General features: G+C 43.8%; 1 protein-coding gene across 2 annotated transcripts in view; it reads left to right on the top strand.

Annotated features, from left to right (window-relative positions):
• Positions 1–18,795, top strand: part of LOC125466459 (zinc finger protein Aiolos-like) — a 198,992-nt gene that overhangs the window by 133,948 nt on the left and 46,249 nt on the right. The window lies entirely within an intron of this gene.

Below are 18,795 nucleotides of genomic sequence, written 5' to 3' on the forward strand. Positions count from 1 at the left end.
ATCAGGCCTATGGATTTCAGAGAGGAGCATGGGGCTTATTTGCAGTTCTGTGTCAATGCAACTGCATTCATCCAGCAATATTCTTTGAGGAAAATGCTTTCCAAACAGATATTTGGAAGTTCAACATGTACTAGCTGTGTTGATCTCAGCTAATAATCCTCATGGCTTCCTGGAGGTAGATCTTCCTGGAGGTGCACTCTTATGGCAACCAGTAGATCAGAGCACATAAAGCAGTGCATATTGCATTGGCTTTCCTTGCTCAGGTGGTACCTGCCAGTTCTAGTATGGGATTCACTCTCACCTTGACCTTGGCTCTGGTGTTCTGGAAGTGTTACTGGTTGGCCATTATACAAGCAAGGTATTTTGGCATTGGACCATGGGTGAACAGTTGGCTGTAGAACTGGACGTGAAGTTCTTCTTGACCATTGAGATGTTCAGGCTGAAACAAGTATGTACCTACAAAATACTTAAAGGGACAGACAGGTTGATGCAGGTAAGATGATGTTTCCACTGATTGGGGTGTGTAGAAGCAGGGGTTACCATTTAAAATTTAGGGGAATACCATTTAGGACCAAATGAGGAGACTTTTAGTTACTCGCAGATTGTGAACCTTTGGAATTCTCTCTGCTGGTGGACTATGGAGGCTCAGACTTTGAGTACATTCATAGTAGGTGTTGGCAAACTTTTGATGACCAGTGGAGCAGAGGATTATGGGGAAAGTGCAGGTAAAAGGCACTAAAGTAATCAGTCAGCCATGATTGTATTAAATGATGGAACAGACTTGCAAGGCTTAAGGATGTACTCCAGGTCCAATGCCCCTATGTGCCTAACATTCTTGGCAGTGTATGATTAACTTTCTAGAGAACCTGGTTCTACTGGGAGTGTTTTCACATTATTGTGATAAGCTATGACTTTGAGGGGTGGTCACTCATTATATGTTGAAGAGAACTGGTGCCAAAACACCATATGCTTTCTTAACAACCCTGTCCACTTGGGTGGCCATTTTAAGGGATCTATGTATCTGCACATCAAGATCCCTCTGTTCCTCCACGCTGCCAAGAATCCTATCCTTAATCCTGTACTCAGCTTTCAAATTCGACCTTCCAAAATGCATCACCTCGCATTTATCCAGGTTGAACTCCATCTGCCACCTCTCAGCCCATCTCTGCATCCTGCCAATGTCCCACTGCAGCCTACAACAGCCCTCTATACTGTCAACGACACCTCCGACCTTTGTGTCGTCTGCAAACTTGCTGACCCATCCTTCAATCCCCTCATCCAAGTCATTAATAAAAATTACAAACAGTAGAGGCCCAAGGACAGAGCCCTGTGGAACTCCACTCACCACTGACTTCCAGGCAGAATATTTTCCTTCTACTACCACTCGCTGTCTTCTGTTGGCCAGCCCATTCTGTATCCAAGCAGCTAAGTTCCCCTGTATCCCATTCCTCCTGACCTTCTGAATGAGCCTACCATGGGGAACCTTATCAAATGCCTTACTGAAGTCCATATACACCACATCCACAGCTCGACCCTCATCAACCTTTCTAGTCACATCCTCAAAGAACTCGATAAGGTTTGTGAGGCATGACCTGCGCCTCACAAAGCCGTGTTGACTGTATTTGATCAAGCCATGCTCTTCCAGATGGTCATAAATCCTATCCCTCAGAATCCTTTCTAACACCTTGCAGACGACAGACGTGAGACTTACTGGTCTGTAATTGCCGGGGATTTCCCTATTTCCTTTCTTGAAGAGAGGAATTACATTTGCCTCTCTCCAGTCCTCAGGTACGACTCCAGTGGAGACCGAGGATACAAAGATCTTCGCAAGTGACGAAGCAATTGCATTTCTCACTTCCCAAAGCAGCCGAGGACAAATCTGGTCCGGGCCTGGCGACTTGTCAATCTTAATGTTTGACAAAATTTTCAGCACATCAGCTTCCTCTATCTCTATCCATTCCAGCATGCACACCTGCTCTTCAAAGGTTTCATTCACTACAAAGTTTGTTTCTTTCGTAAAGACAGAAACAAAAAACTCATTTAGGGCTTCCCCTACCTCCTCAGACTCCACACACAAGTTCCCTATGCTATCCCTGATCGACCCTACTCTTTCTTTGATCATTCTCTTATTCCTCACATAAGTGTAAAATGCCTTTGTGTTTTCCCTAATTCCTTCTGCCAAGCCTTTCTCGTGTCCCCTCCTGGCTCTCCTCAGACCATTTTTGAGCTCCTTCCTTGCCTGCGTGTAATCCTCTCTAGCTGAACTTGACCCTAGCTTCCTCCACCTTATGTAAGCTACCTTCTTCCTTTTCACAAGAAGCTCCACCGCTCTTGTCATCCAAGGTTCCTTTATCTTACCCCTTCTTGCCTGTCTCAGAGCGACATATTTACTCATCACTCGCAACAACTGTTCCTTAAACAATCTCCACATGTCTATAGAACTCTTGGTTGTGATAACAAAGTTGATTTGTTGCAGAGTTTCACATGGCAAATGTTTCTTGAGAGTTTCACCTGCATGTCTGGTTGCTGTACAATTGGCAGAATAAATCAGCACAGTTCCTAACTTTAGACCTTCGTGAAAACCAGCGTCAATACTCAGTATCAGTGTCAGGACCTCCTGGGAACACTGCAGCTTTTTGGAGGAGTTTTCCTCTTTCCACTGTCTGACGCAGCAAGTTTGTTTAACAGATGGAGGTTCAGTGCTTTGTACATTACTAAGAGAGGGTGATGGATGGGGGTTGTTGAATGGTTTCTGTGGCTCGGCATTGAGCGTTTTATAAGGTTAGTTCTGGATTACTGTAACCAGAGCAAGGATGTTCTGGTCAGAGCCCCAGTGATTGCATAGAGCATCTTCAGCTAAAGCACAAATTTAAATGCTTACTGAGGTTTTATTGTTATATGTTAAAGACAGGGTGGTCATTCATTAGATTTTTTACTAAACACTCCAGTTTTAAGGTGGACTGACCCATGTCTGGTACCTAATTTGAACTGGATGTCTTATTGTCTGGTAACCTTATCGTATCAATTGTCCCAGTCTCTAAGAAACATTGCCTGTGGCCCACTATACTGCCCCCTCAAGGACCCTTGTAACTATCCAAGCAGTTAGTGAAGAAGGGGTGCCTGGTTGTGTTCGAGGGAAGGATGGGAACAGGATTGCCTGTGTGTGTCCTTGATGATGTCCTCAGGGTGTAGCTGCACAGGCAGTCAGATGCGCACAGTACACTTCCCTTGCCCAAGTAGCTGCCAGATGGTGTGAGAAGCAATTGTGAAAGACACAACAGCAGCCTGGTAAAAACAGATTAAATGTTTCACTCATTTTTTGAAACTGCATTAACTTGTCCAAGGTTCATTAGAAGCTAGAATGTACAAAGTCTCCTCAGCTTGCTTTAAGACACTGGGTTCACTTTCTGCAGTTTTTTTTATAAGAAATGCACATGCCTGTGTACATTGGAATTGGCATGAGGATCTTGTACTGCTGAAGGTTATTTAAAGCTAAGAATCCCATAAGCTGCAGGATCATGAAATAGTGAGCCAAGGTGTGAGCTAAAATGAAAGAATCCAAATGATGGCAATCCTGAAAGTGAAACCTTGGTGAGGTTGGCATTGTAACTATTGTCAATTGTTGTAAAAACCTATCTAGTTCAATAATGTCTTTTTAAAGAAAGAAATCTGCTGTCTTTACATGTGACTTCAAACCCACAGCAGTGTAGTTGTTTTTTAGCAGCCCTTGATATGGCCTAGCAAGCTGCGTAATTTTATTAACTGACAGCTTCAAAGTTGAAGAAAAGGAATGAAAGCAGACAGCCTTAGTCACCAGAAATGACAAACACAGCCTTGTTGACCCCGCAAAGTACTCAATACCACTGTCTGGAGTCTTGTACCAAAATTGATCGAGCTGTCCAACAGACTAATCAAGCAATAGTCTGAAAAAGTCATAACCACAGAATCATATCCTACAAATAATGTCCCAATGGATAGGACAGGCCACACCAGTGGCATACATTAGAGAAGGTTTATCCCTGGGAGCCCTAATATTGACTCCGTACCCAGAAAACCCCTCAGCACCAGGTCAATCACGTTAATTACACCCCTCCCCCACTGATGAATCACTGCTCCGTAACGCTGAACACCGCTTGGAAGACGATTTGAGGATGGCAAGAGCGCAGAATATATTCCAGTTGGGGGAAATAATGTAAATCACCAAAAGCAGCTCAATAGCACGAATAATAACTGTACTGAGTCCTAAAGAACTTGCCTATTGGATTGGGTCTACAAGACGTGGTGAGGAAACCGGTAAGAAAGAGAAATCTTTGTTCTCACCAATGTTGTGTGCCACTACCATAGTGGTAAATGCCAGTTAAGTAAAGAAGTTAGGGGAAGCATCAAGGTTGAGGAGGAAGAATGCACTTGCACAAAAATGAGTGGCAGACCACATAGATGATTGTTCAGAATCTCAATTTGGACTGTGAAATTAATTTTGGGAAAATATACCACTTTAAACCAAAGAATTATGGAATAAAGTATTGCAAATTTGTACTTAAAAATGAGATACCTGAATTCATTTTATGTTCTACTTACAACGAGGCTTTATTCAAGCAATTGGGAGGATGTTAGACACCTCATATCCATGCAAATGTGTACAGGGGTAGTTTTGCCCAGTGACAGACTTTAGATTGTTTTTTAGGACTGCTCCCCAATTGCTCAGCATAGTAATAATTTAAAAATGTGATCTTGGGTAAGTGGTTGCAGCTTTGTCTTTGGACAAAATAAATCCAGAGCAGCAAGCGACTCTCTCCCTCTCCTCCTCTCTCTATTTACACCCTACTTAAAAGGAAAAAGGGAAAAATAACCTTCAGAGGTACCGAAAGAAAGAATCCTTGACCAGTGAAAGAAAAAGGTTGAGAATCAGTGTCAAAAACAGTTCATTTTAACTCTTTGATTAGAATGCGAGGATGCAGACACACCAATTCTCAACCAAAACTGCAGATACTATAAATCAGGAACAAAAACAGAAATTGCTGGAAAAGCTCAGCAGCTCTGTTCTGAGGATGGGTCAGTGGACCCGAAAAATTAACTCTGATTGTTCTTCACAGGTGCTGCCAGACCTGCTGAGCTTTTCTAGCAATTTCTGTTTTTGTTCCTGATTGACAGCATCTGCAGTTTGGATTGAGAATTGGTATGTCTGCACTGTCACATTCTCATCAAAGAGTTAAAATGAACTGAAAGAAATTGAAGGTCAACATCTCATCAATACCAGTAATTCAGACTGGTGCCAGGACTGTGCTTCTTTTGTTCTTTCTTTGACCATAAATTTTGTAGCTTGTCTTTTCTGTCTGTCTGTGTAAATAGGAATTTTTGGGAAAGACATAGAATTTAAGGTATAGTCAGTAGTAAGTTAGGAATTTGTGTTTTTCTTACCAATTTGATAAAAATAATGTGTTTGCAATAAATAAGACCATAAGGCCTAGGAGTGGAAGTAAGGCCATTCGGCCCATCGGGTCCACGCCACCATTTAAATCATGGCTGATGGGCATTTCAACTCCACTTCCCTGCATTCTCCCCATAGCCCTTGATTCCTTGTGAGATCAAGAATTTATCGATCTCTGCATTGAAGATATTTAACGTCCTGGCCTCCACTGCGCTCCGTGGCAATGAATTCCACAGGCCCCCACTCTCTGGCAGTTTTCTGGCTGAGTGCAGAAAACTGATGAGAGTTTTAACCTGGGTTCATTTGTCAGGTGAACTGGGGTCTTTAGACAGTTTGATTAAATGTTTTGTGCTTGGGTTGACTCCAGGTATAGTAGGCCTGGAATTCCAAAATTCTATCCCAACTAGTCATGACATGTTGGAGAATGACTAAAGATTAATCCAGAGGAATAAATTACAGTACAAATGGAAGCTGACTAGGAATGTAAAAATGGATAGCAAGAGTTTCTACAGGTCTTTAAAATGAAAAGAAGTAAGTAAAATGAGGGTTGGTCCTCCTGAGAATGGGGAATTAATAGGAGTTAGTAAGGAAATGGCAGAGAATATGAATATTTGTTTCTGGCCTCGCTACAGAGGAAACAAAAATACATTTTAATAATAGCTATATGTCTGGTGTTGGAAGAGAGGGAGGAACTGAGTGAAAATACAATCATGGGAGAAGCAGTAATGAGCAAACTGATGGAACAGTAAGCTATCAAGTCTCTGGATTCAGACGGACTTCATTCTAGGTTCTTAAAAGAGGTTGTTAATGGGCTGATAGCTGTGTCAGTCAGTGAACAAAAATCTGTCAGATGCAGAATAATGCGGAAATGTTACGTTCACTTTTGCAGTGAAAAATAAATAGCAGAGCATTAAGTGAAGAACAACTGCAGTATTCCAAGGTGCAGAGCGTACTAGGTGCTCTTGCACGTGAGTCATAGAAAGTTTATGTGCGTGTACAGCACATGATCTAGAAGGATAATGGGATTCTATCTGTTACTATATAAAAATATGGCTTTTATGCTTCAGTTATACAGGGCAATGGTAAGACCTCAACTTGTGTGTTGTGTACGATTTGAATCTGTACAGGGAAGGTTGTCAAAGGTAGTTTAGAGGAGGCATACTAGATTGATACTGCAGCATCACGGTTCAGTGGTCAACATTATTGCATCACAACACCAAGGACACAGGTTTGATTCCACCACTGGTCGACTGTCTTCGTTGAGTTTGCACAGTCACCCTGTGTCTGTGTGGGTTTCCTCCAGGTGCTCCGGCTTTCTCCCACAGTTCGTAGATGTGCAAGTTGGGTGGATTGGACATGGTAAATTGTCCATAGTATTCAGGGATATGTAAGTTAGGTGTGTTAGCCATGGGAAATATAGGGTAGGAGGATGGATCTGGGTGGAATACTCTTCAGAAGGTCGGTGTGGACTTGTTGGGCCGAATGGCCAGTTTCTAGTCTGTTAGGATTCTATGATTAATACCTGGATTATGCAGGTTATCTTACGAGGTAAAATTAGACAGACTGAGTTGTTTCCGTTGGAATTTCAAAGAGCAAATGGTGACTTGATAGAAGTGCTCAAGATCCTGAGTGATCTTGATGAGGTGGATGTGGGCCCTGACAGCATTTTGATAATAGTACTGAAGATTGCCACTTCAAAATTAGGCATGCCCCTACCAAAGCTGTTCTACTATATCTGCAACCCTAGCGTCCACCCAACAGTGTGCAAATTTGCCCAGGTATCTCCTGTCCACAAAAAAGCAGGACAATTTTGAGATAACAAGGTGTGGAGCAGGCCAGGCACATCAATGGAGCAGGAAAGCTGACGTTTTGGGCCTGGACCCTTCTTCAGAAATGGGAGAGGTGAATAGGGCTCTGAAATAAATAGAGAGTGGGGAGGCGATAACGGAAGGTGGATAGAGGAGCAGATAGGTGGAGTGAAGACGGACAGGTCGAGGAGGCAGGGATGAAACCAATAAAAGTGAGTGCAGGTAGTGAGTTGGGATGGGGGTTGATCAGTGAGGAGGGAGGGCAGGTAGGTGGGAGGGAAGACAGACAAGTCAAGTAGGCAGGGATGAGGTTAGTAGGTAGGATGTGGGGATTGGTTAGTGAGGTGGGAGAAGCGGATAGGTGGGAGAAAAGACAGACAGGTCAAGCAGGTGAGGATGAGATGGGCTGGTGTTGGGATGAGGTCGGGAGTGGGGAGATTTTGAAGTTTGTGAAGTCCACATTGAGACTATTGGGTTGCAGGGTTCCCAAGTGGAATGCAAGGTGTGTGTTCCTCCGGCCCTCGGGTGGCATCGTTGTGGCACTGGAGGAGGCCCAAGATGGATGTGTCATCCAAGGCAATGGTTTGAAGTGGTTCACAACTGGGAGGTGTTGTCGTTTGCCACGAGCCAAACATAGACGCTCCACAAAGCAGCCTCCAAGCCTCCACTTGGTTTTCCCGATGCAGTGGAGACCACATCAGGAGCAGCATATACAATAGACCACGTTAGCAGATGTGCAGGTGAACATGTGTTTAATTTAGAAGGGTTTCTTGGGGCCTAGCATGGGGGTAAGGGGGTACGTGTAGGGGCAGTTGTAGCACTTCCTGTGGTTGCAGGGTAAAGTGCCAGGGGAGCTAGTAGGGCATGTGGAGCAGACAAGGGAGTCCCAGAGAGAGCAGTGCCTCCAGAAGGCAGATAAGGATAGGAAGGGAAATATATCCTTGGTAGGAGGGTCAGATTGTAGGTGGCGGAAGTGGCGGAGGATGATGCGTTGAATCCGGAGGTTGATGGGGTGATACGTAAGGACAAGGGGAATTCTGTCTTTGTTGTTATTGCGGGAGGGGGTGTGAGCGCTGAGGTGCGAGAAATGCGGTTGAGGGCGTTTTCGACCACTCTCAAATAATCAGATAGATGAAGATGCTGTGGTTGGTGCGCTCATCGAGCTGGTTTGTTAATTTGCAGACGGTTCATTACTCTGCTGGCTAACACCATCAGTGCAGCCTCATCGGAGGTGAGCGAACCAACCACAGCATCCACAACCCGAACTACAAATCTGCTCAAGACCTTAGATGGATGAAGAGTTAGAAGGGGTTGTTGATAGGACTATCAAGTGGAATTTTGGAAGATGACACCTAACTCATCATAAAATCATAAGATATTGGAGCAGAATTAGGCCATTTGGCCCCTCAAACCTGCTCCACCATTCAATCATGGCTGATATGTTTCTCAACCTCATTCTTCTGCCTTCTCCTCATAACTCTTGATCCCCTTACCAATCAAGAACCTATTTGTCTCCGTCTTAAATACACTCAGTGACTTGGCCTCCACAGCTGTCTGTGGCAATGTGTTCCAAACATTCACCACTCTCTGGCTGAAGAAATTCCTCCTCATCCCACTTCTAAAGGGTTGCCCCTTCACTCTGAGGCTGGACCATGAAGTACTAATCTGTCCAACTAGTGAAAGCATCTTCTTTACATCTACTATACCCATGCCTCTCGGTATTCTGTAAGGTTCAATCAGATCTGTGGGATTCCCTGCTCAGTGAAGGAGTTGAATCTGCCTCATTGAATTTTTTTAAGGCAAAGGTAGGTTTTTGAACAACAAAGAAGTTAAGGGTTATGGTGAGTGGTAAGATAAGTGGAGTTGAGTCCATGAAAATATCAACCATGATCTTGTTGAATGGCAAAGCAGGCTCAAAGGGCCAGCTGGCCTACTCCTGCTCCTAATTCTTATGTGCCCCCTCCCCCTTCTGAACTCCATCGAGTACAGACCTAGAGTCCTCAAATGCTTCTCAAATGACAAGCCCTTCATCTTCAGGATCATTCTTGTAAACCTCCTCTGGACCCCCTCCTTCCTTAGGTACAGGGCCCAAAATTGCTCATGTATTTCAAATTTGTTTGAGCAGAGCCTTATACAGCCTCAGCAGTCCATCTCTGCTCTTGTATTCTGTCCCTCTTCAAATGAATGCTAACATTGCATTTGCCTTCCTAACTGCCAACTGAACCTGTATGTTAATCTTAAGAGAATCTTGAACCAGCACTCCAAAGTCCCTTTGTGCTTCAGATGTCTGACTCTTTCCCCATTTAGAAAATAGTCTATGCCTTTATTCTTCCAACCAAAGTGCATAACTTCACACTTACCCACATTGTTTTCCATCTGACACTCTGCCCACTCTTCTATTCAAGTCCTTCTGCAGCCTCCTGCCTCCTCAACACTATCTGTCATCTACAAACTTAGCAACCATGCCCTCAGTTCCTAATCAGATCATTATTGTATAGCACGATTAGTTGTGTTCCCAACACTGACCCCTGTGAACTCCACCAGTCATTGGCTGCCACCCTGAAAATGATCCCTTTGTGCCTACTGGTGATAATGGGAACTGCAGATGCTGGAGAATCCAAGATAATAAAGTGTGAGGCTGGATGAACACAGCAGGCCCAGCAGCATCTCAGGAGCACAAAAGCTGACGTTTCGGGCCTAGACCCTTCATCAGAGAGGGGGATGGGGAGAGGGAACTGGAATAAATAGGGAGAGAGGGGGAGGCGGACCGAAGATGGAGAGAAAAGAAGATAGGTGGAGAGGAGAGTATAGGTGAGGAGGTAGGGAGGAGATAGGTCAGTCCAGGGAAGACGGACAGGTCAAGGAGGTGGGATGAGGTTAGTAGGTAGGAGATGGAGGTGCGGCTTGGGGTGGGAGGAGGGGATGGGTGAGAGGAAGAACAGGTTAGGGAGGCAGAGACAGGTTGGACTGGTTTTGGGATGCAGTGGGTGGAGGGGAAGAGCTGGGCTGGTTGTGTGGTGCAGTGGGGGGAGGGGACGAACTGGGCTGGTTTTGGGATGCGGTGGGGGAAGGGGAGATTTTGAAGCTGGTGAAGTCCACATTGATACCATTGGGCTGCAGGGTTCCCAAGCGGAATATGAGTTACTGTTCCTGCCTCCACACCTCCTCCCTCACCCCTATCCCAGGCCCCAAGTTGACTTTCCATATTAAGCAGATGTTCACCTGCACGTCTGCCAATGTGGTATACTGCATCCACTGTACCCGGTGTGGCTTCCTCTACATTGGGGAAACCAAGCGGAGGCTTGGGGACTGCTTTGCAGAACACCTCCGCTCGGTTCGCAATAAACAACTGCACCTCCCAGTCGCAAACCATTTCCACTCCCCCTTCCATTCTTTAGATGACATGTCCATCATGGGCCTCCTGCAGTGCCACAATGATGCCACCCAAAGGTTACAGGAACAGCAACTCATATTCCACTTGGGAACCCTGCAGCCCAATGGTATCAATGTGGACTTCACCAGCTTCAAAATCTCCCCTTCCCCCACCGCATCCCAAAACCAGCCCAGTTCGTCCCCTCCCCCCACTGCATCCCCAAACCAGCCCAGCTCTTCCCCTCCACCCACTGCATCCCAAAACCAGTCCAACCTGTCTCTGCCTCTCTAACCAGTTCTTCCTCTCACCCATCCCTTCCTCCCACCCCAAGCCGCACCTCCATCTCCTACCTACTAACCTCAACCCACCTCCTTGACCTGTCCGTCTTCCCTGGACTGACCTATCCCCTCCCTACCTCCCCACCTATACTCTCCTCTCCACCTATCTTCTTTACTCTCCATCTTCGGTCCGCCTCCCCCTCTCTCCCTATTTATTCCAGAACCCTCACCCCATCCCCCTCTCCGATGAAGGGTCTAGGCCCGAAACGTCAACTTCTGTGCTCCTGAGATGCTGCTGGGCCTGCTGTGTTCATCCAGCCTCACATTTTATTACCTTTGTGCCTACTGATGTGTACTATCTCATTACCATGTCACATACCCAGTCTTAACCCCTTATTCAGCTTCTCTGTCAGTCTTTGCTTCTAACCATTATGTTCCATTATACATCTGATTCACGGAAGAGACTTGCATTTATGTAGCATTTTTCACAACCATAGGATTTCTGAAGCTGCCTTATGGCTAATGAAGAACTCATTGAATTACAGCCATGTTGTTGTGTAGGAAACATTGCAACCAATGGGCATAGAGCCTCCCACAAACACACATGTGATAATGAGCACATAATTGCCATTTACACTATTTCAGAGTGGGATATGGCTGAACAGCTCAACTCAGCATCTCTAACAATATAACAATCTCTCAGCACTGCACTTGAGTGTGAACTTTGATATTTCATCTCATGTCTCTACTTTGATCTTGAACCTAACTCAGGGAAACCCATCTTCAGAATGTCTGGGGAAAGGTCACTCAACCCAAAATGTTAACTCTGATTTCTGCCCACAGGTGCTGCCAGACCTGCTGCGTTTTTCCAGTAATTTCTGTTTTTGTTTTCTGATTTACAGCATCTGCAGTTCTTCAGTTTTCTTTATTCTGTGTGTTTCTGATTTCCTGTTTAATGTCACCTCCAGTGTTTGGGGGTTTATATACAACTGCACTATTGTTCTGCTCCTTGGTGTTTATAAGCTCTACACATGCAGATTCCACTTCACCAAAGCTAATACCTTACTTCACTATTGTGTTCATGTGCACTTTAACAAACAATGCAACCCCACCTTGTTTTTATTCTTTGTCTGTCCTTGCTAAAAAATTAAAACCCCTGGATATTCAGTTCCCATTCCTAGTCAACCTGCAACTATATCTCCAAAATATCACACCCATTTTTATCTATTTGCACAACTAATTCAACCCTTACTGTGAATGCCATGCATTAAGACATAAGCTCTTACGTCTTAACACTGTTGTCCTTTTCACACTACTTTGCACTGTGGCTTGAATTCTCTATCACTTTTATTTTCAATCTGTCTTTTGTTTTTGCACTTGTTTCCCTCTCTAGGCACTATGGTGGGGCAATTTATAAATTTTTAAATTATTTCTCATGTAAAATTACACATGACAATAAATTTCTATTCTATTCTACTGTCTCTTTTTGCATATTCCGATCTCCTTGCCATTTAGTTTAAACCCTGGCCACCACATTTGCAAATTCTCCCCTAGGACATCAGTTCCTGTTCTGCTGAGTTACAACCTGACCTGCTTGCACTGGTGCCACGTTCCCCCAATACCGATTTCAATGACCCAGAAATCTGAAAGCCTCATGCTTGCACCATCTCTCCAGCCACCTATTGATCTGATATATCCTCCTACTTCTGCTCTGACTAGCAGATGGCACCGTTACCAATTCTGAGATCACTACTTTTAAGGTCCTATTTTTAAACTTGCTTCCTAACTCCCTATATTAGACCCCTATAAAACCCTGGTTAGATCCCACTTGGAGTACTGTGAGCAGATCTAGGCACCACACCTTAGGAAGATATATTGGTCTTGGAGGGAGTAAATTGCAGGTTTACATAAATGTACTTCAGGGTTTAAGTTATCAGCAGAAATTATGCAAATTATCCCTGTTTTCTCCATAATTTAGAACATTGAGGGGTTATCCGATTTAAGTCTTCAAGATATTAACAGGAAAAGACACAGTTTACAAAGATACGCTATTTCCACTGTTTGAGGATTTTAGAGCCAGGGCCATTGTCCGAGAATCAGCGCCACACCATTCAGGAAAGATCTTAGGAGGCAAACTTCGATTCACAAAGATTGGTAGAGGTTTGGAATTTTCTTCCACAAATGGCAGTGGATGGTAGATCAATGGTTGATTTTAAATCTGAGACAAATAACATGTTGTTAAACAAAGATCTTAAGGGATAGGGGCTAAAAAACTCAGGATGTTGAGTGATTCGGAGGGGGACTTGAACGTGGTGTCATTCCGATGTATCTGCTGCCCTTGCCCTTCTAGCTGGAAGTGGCTGTGGGTTTGGAAGGTGCTGGCTAAGGAACCTTGGAGGATTTTTGCAGTGCACCTTGATAGATGACACACACTGCTGGTCCTGAGTGTCGGTCGTGGAAGAAGTGGCTGCTTTTTCCTGAATGGTGTTCAGTCTCTTGAATGTCATTGGAGCTGTACCAGGCAAGCAGAGACTATTCCAGCACACTCCTAACTTGTGCCTGTAGGTAATGGACAGGCTTTTAGAGAGTCTGGAGGTCAGTTACTCTCTGCAGTATTCCTAGTCTCTGACCTGTTCTTGTAGCCACTGTGTTTATGTGGTGAGTCCAGCTGAGTTCCTGGATAATGGTAACCCCCAGGTTGTTGATAGTGGGGGATTCAGCGATAACAACACCATTGAATGTCATGGGGCAGTGGTTAATTGTCTCTTATTGGTGATGGTCATCACCTGGTATTTGGGTGGTATGAATGTTATTTGCCACTTTTCAATGCAAGCCTGAATATTGTCCAGGTCTTGTTTAATTTGAGCCCTCTCAAAATGAATGTTAACATTGCATTTGCGTTCCAACTGAAACTGCCAATTGAAACAGCGTAATAACCCTAAGAGAATCCTGAACTAGGACTCCTAAGTCCCTTTGTGTTTCAGAGTGCATAAACTCACACTTTCCCATTTTTTATTCCATCTGCCAGTTATTTGCACACTCGTCTAGACCGTAGAAGTCCTTCTGCAGCCTCCCTGCTTCCTCACCACTACTTGTCTGTCCACCTCTCTTTGTGTCATCTGCAAACTTAGCAACAATGCCCTCAGTACCTTTATCCAGATCATTAATGTATAACGTGAATAATTGTGGTCCCAGCACAGACCACTGTTGAACTCCGCTAGCCGCTGGCTGCCATCCGTCATTCCCACTCTCTGCCTTCTGCCAGTCAGCTAATTCTCTATTGAAGCAGTACCATGCCCCTAATATCATGGGACCTAATGGTTTTTAGCAGCCTTTTATGTGACAACTTGTCTGGAATCCAAATGGACCATGTCCACTCGCTCTCCTTTGTCTAACTTGCTCATTACCGCCTCAAAGAATTCTAACAGATTTGTCAGACATGACCTTCCCTTGACAAAGCCATGCTGACCCAGCCCTGTTTTAGAATGCAATTCCAGTACTCCACAGTATCATCCTTAATAATGGACTCAAAAATCTTACAAATGACAGAGCACAGGCTAATAAGCCTATAATTTCTTGTCTTGGCTTCCCTTCTTTCTTAAACAGAGCTGTGACATTAAGCATTTTCGGTTCCTCTGGAATCCTCCCTAACTCCAGTAATTCCTTAAAGATCACCATCAAAACCCTCTACAATCTTCTTTAGAACTCTGAGTTGGAGTCCATTTAGTCCAGATGATTTATTCACCTTCTGATCTTTCAGCTTCCCCAGCACATTCTCCTTAATGATGGCAACGACACTCACCTCTGTCCCTGACTCTCTTGAAATCCTGGTATGCTGCAGTTGCCTTCCACCATGATGACTGATGCAAAGAACTTATTTAGTTACAAACACAGAAATTGCTGGAAAAAGTTCAGCTAGTCCAGCAACATCTTTGGAGAGAAATCAGAGTTAATGTTTCAGGTCCAGTGACTCTTCCTCATACTATACTTAGCTCCACAGCTTTTTATTTGTTCCCCATTCCTACTTCTCCACCATCATTTTTAAACAGTCGCTTCTCTCTTACCTGTTATATATCCAATATAACCTGTGTGTAATGTTCTTTTATATCACTGGTTAGCTTTCCCTTACATTTCATCTTCTCCTTCCTTATTGATTGTTTTATTTATCCTCTGCTGGTTTTTATGAAGAGGTCATACTTCCTAGTGTGCTGCTGATTGCAGACCACTCTTCTCAGTCTGTCTCAACGTGACAGTAACTGCAGGCCACGCTTCCCAGTCCGCCACACTGCATTATTGACTGCAGGCCACTGTCCCTCCTCCGTCGCACGGCAATGTTGACTATGGGCCAGTCTTCCTATTAAAAATCTAACAGGCTCGCTCATGCCTTTTAGGAAAGGAAATCTGTTGTCCTTAGCTGGCCTGATTTACATGTGACTCCAGACCCACAATTGCCCTTTGTGAAATTCGAGATGGGCAATAAATGCTGACCTAGCCTCTGAATCCTCCCCCACCATCCAGTAATTGAATTTTAAAAGAAAATTGAGATGAGAAGGCAGAAAGATATATACCCCAAGACTTGATCACAGCACAAAAGCACAACATTGTGAGTCAATCTTCAGAGGAAAAGTGGATGGAATCTGATGTATTTGACATTGGAATGTACGACAGTTGGGAACTGCTGGAAAAGCCAAAAGGCTTCCATGAGGGAGGTCTAACTGTCAGGCATTTAACCCAGCTAAATCAGTCTTTATGGCAGAATCCAAACACAGAGGTTATCCAAGGTGTTAGCCGGAAATGTCTCACTATATTGACATTTAAGCCTCCCTATTCCACTATTCTGACCATATTTCACAGAATCCAGTGCAACATATTGATTCCCTGCCAAAATATTGGAGCTACTTTGTCCCCTTCCCATTTTCGTCATTATAGTCTTGTCACTCAGTATTTGTGTAATCAGTACTTGGTATTGCTTACCCCCTCAATGGCTCTTGATCCTTTGCTGCAGTGGTGTCCTGCATTATGGCCTTTGACCCTTTTACCTCAGTCAGGTGCTTTAGCTATGTTCCTTGATTTCATAGAAGGGCTAGGAGGGCAATGAAACAGATAATAAGCTGCACAACAGGAACTGGTATATGACTGTTGGTCAGCTGTCCTTAACCAATCATTGTTGTTGATTAACTACTACATTGCTTACTAATTGTCTTAATATTATGTTAAACATATTCATGCTGTGTCACCATAAAGTTCTTCCAATTTTCTGTAGATGGCCACTTTTACGATATTAGGCTGTTAAGATGTGGCAATCTGCAAAAGCAGCCTGATATGTGGCAATGTCCATTAACATAGCTGTCACAATGCAGCATGTTTACTGATAATCTTTGTGGCCTCTGATAAATGTGGTATGCTGCTCATCCTGAGTGAACATTTTGTTTAAATAGTTCATATTTGCCCTGAATATAGAGTAGAGACTTGAGACTTTGCTTGTGCGCAGCCAACATTGTAGCCGGCTGATTGTGGTGAAGTATATCCAAGTTGGACGCTTTCATTGTGATACTGTTGATACTGGCAGAAAAATGAAACCATTTTTAAAGTAAGCTGTGTTCTGCGATAGATTCCAGCCTTATCAGCTCTCACAGACAACTTGAAACCACAGAACTGTAAACCTGGTTGTTCAAGCCAGCAACATTATTTTCAAAAACCCAGTCTTAGAGAAACTAAGATCAGAATTTGGCTCAAGGTTTTGATCTGATGGGCTTTCTGATTTCACATTTTTCTCCCTCTCCATCAACAATTTCCTGACAAAAGCAGAACTTTAAACATAAACTGGCTCTGGAAACTAACTTGTCAGATATTGCAATCCAGATTAAATAATTACCAAAATTTCTGTTGCATGAAAATATTGATATCCTATTGCTCCATTCTAATAAATCAAGAATTGTGTGTAGGGGAGGCAGTGATGTAGTGTCAATGTCACTGACTAGTAATCTAGAACTTTCAGGTCCTAACTGTTTAATACAACACCTTTCACGTGGTCAAAAAGTAGAATCTGCATAAACATAGACTGTTAGAGTTTGAAAGTTGACCATTCAGCACAAAAGTCTTGCACTTTCAGGGCATGTTGATTTGGAACCAGTTGGACAAACTGCTTCGTAGAGGAGGACCAGTGGATATGTTTGATGTATGATTTTTGGGAGATTTTTGATAAGATCTCAAGGTATATTTTATGAGAAGAAATTAAGCCAGTGGACTTGCACCCTTTGGAGTTAAGGAGAATGAGAAGAAACCTTATTGAAACAAATAAGATTCTAATGGAGTTTGAAGGAGTAGATGCAAAGGGGTTATTGCTCCCTGTAGTTGAGTCTAGGATCAGAGAATATTATCACAGCATTTAAGACAGCAATGAGGGGGAATTTTTTTCTCTCGGTGAGTGGTGAATCTGAAATTGTTTCCCACAGAGGGTTGTTGAGGTTGGAACATTAAATATATTAAAGGCTGAGTTTTCTGGTCTCCTTGCCTATTTGAATAAGGTTGTTAGATTGACAGTTTTCCGATCTCTGGGACTTTTCCAGAAACCAAGTAATCTTAAAAGATTATTACCAGTGCATCACAGTTAGGAAATCCTGCCCACCTTCGAAAATGAACTTGATGTTCCATTGTCCCCATCAGCAAGGAATAAATGCAACATTTAAATGCAAGTGAAACCAGGAACCCCGGAATTCACTTTCCCTTAAGGTAGTAGATGTTTAGGTTAAAAGAATTTTGCTTCGTCATGGTTCTCAAGGGAGATGGACATAAAGCAGATAAGTAGAGTTGAGATGATGTGGTTGTTGGAGGTCAGTCATCTCAGCTGCAGGATACCTCTGCAGGAGTTCCTCAGGATAGTGTCCTAGGCCCAGCCATCTTCAGCTGCTTCATCAATGACCTTCCCTCTATCATAAGGACAGAAGTGGAGATGTTTGCTGATAATTGCACAATGTTCAACATCATTCACAACTCCACAGATACTAAAGGAGTCCATGTTCAAATGCACCAAAATCTGGACAACATCCAGGCTTGTGCTGACAAATGGCAAGTAACATTTGCACCACAAAATTGCAAGGCAATAGCCATCTCCAAAAAGAGACAGTCTGACCACTGCCCCTTACCATTCAATGGCATTATCATCACTGAATCCCCCTCTAGCAATATCCTCAGAGTTACCATTGACCAGAAACTCAAATGGACTTGACAAACAAGAAATCTGACTACAAGACCAGGTCAGAAGATAGGAATTCTGTAAAAAGTAACCCACCTTTTGACTCCCAAACCCTGTCCACCATGTACAAGGCACAAGTGAGAGTGTGATGGAATACTCCCCAGGTGCCTGGAAAGGTACAGCTCTAACAACACTCAAAAAGTTTAACATCATCCCGGACAAAGTGGCCCACTTGATTGGCAACACATTCACAAGCATCCATTCCCTGCATCACTAAAGCTCAGTAGCAGCAGTGTATACCATCTGCAAGATGCCTTGCAGAAATCCACCAGTGCTCCTCAGCCAGCACCTCCCAAACACATGACCACTTCCATCTAGAAAGACAATGGCAGCAGGTACATGGGAATACCAGCCCCTGCAAGTTCCCCTGTAAGCGACTCACCATCCTGACCTGAAAATATGTTGCCAATCCCTTCAGTGTCGCTGGGTCAAAATCCTGGAATTTGACCCAACGATGGATGTGTGTCTACCAACAGCACATGGACTGCAGCGGTTCAAGAATGCAACTCATCACCACTTTCTCAAGGGCGGCTCAGGACAGGAAATAAATGCTGGCCAGCCACCCATGTCCCTTCAGTGAATAAAAAAAGTACTGACCAACTACAACTGAACACAGAAGCACCTCAAGAGATTGAATGGTCTCCTCCAGTTCC

This window comes from Stegostoma tigrinum, chromosome 31, assembly GCF_030684315.1.
Source record: "Stegostoma tigrinum isolate sSteTig4 chromosome 31, sSteTig4.hap1, whole genome shotgun sequence".
NCBI classification, from domain to species: domain Eukaryota; kingdom Metazoa; phylum Chordata; class Chondrichthyes; order Orectolobiformes; family Stegostomatidae; genus Stegostoma; species Stegostoma tigrinum.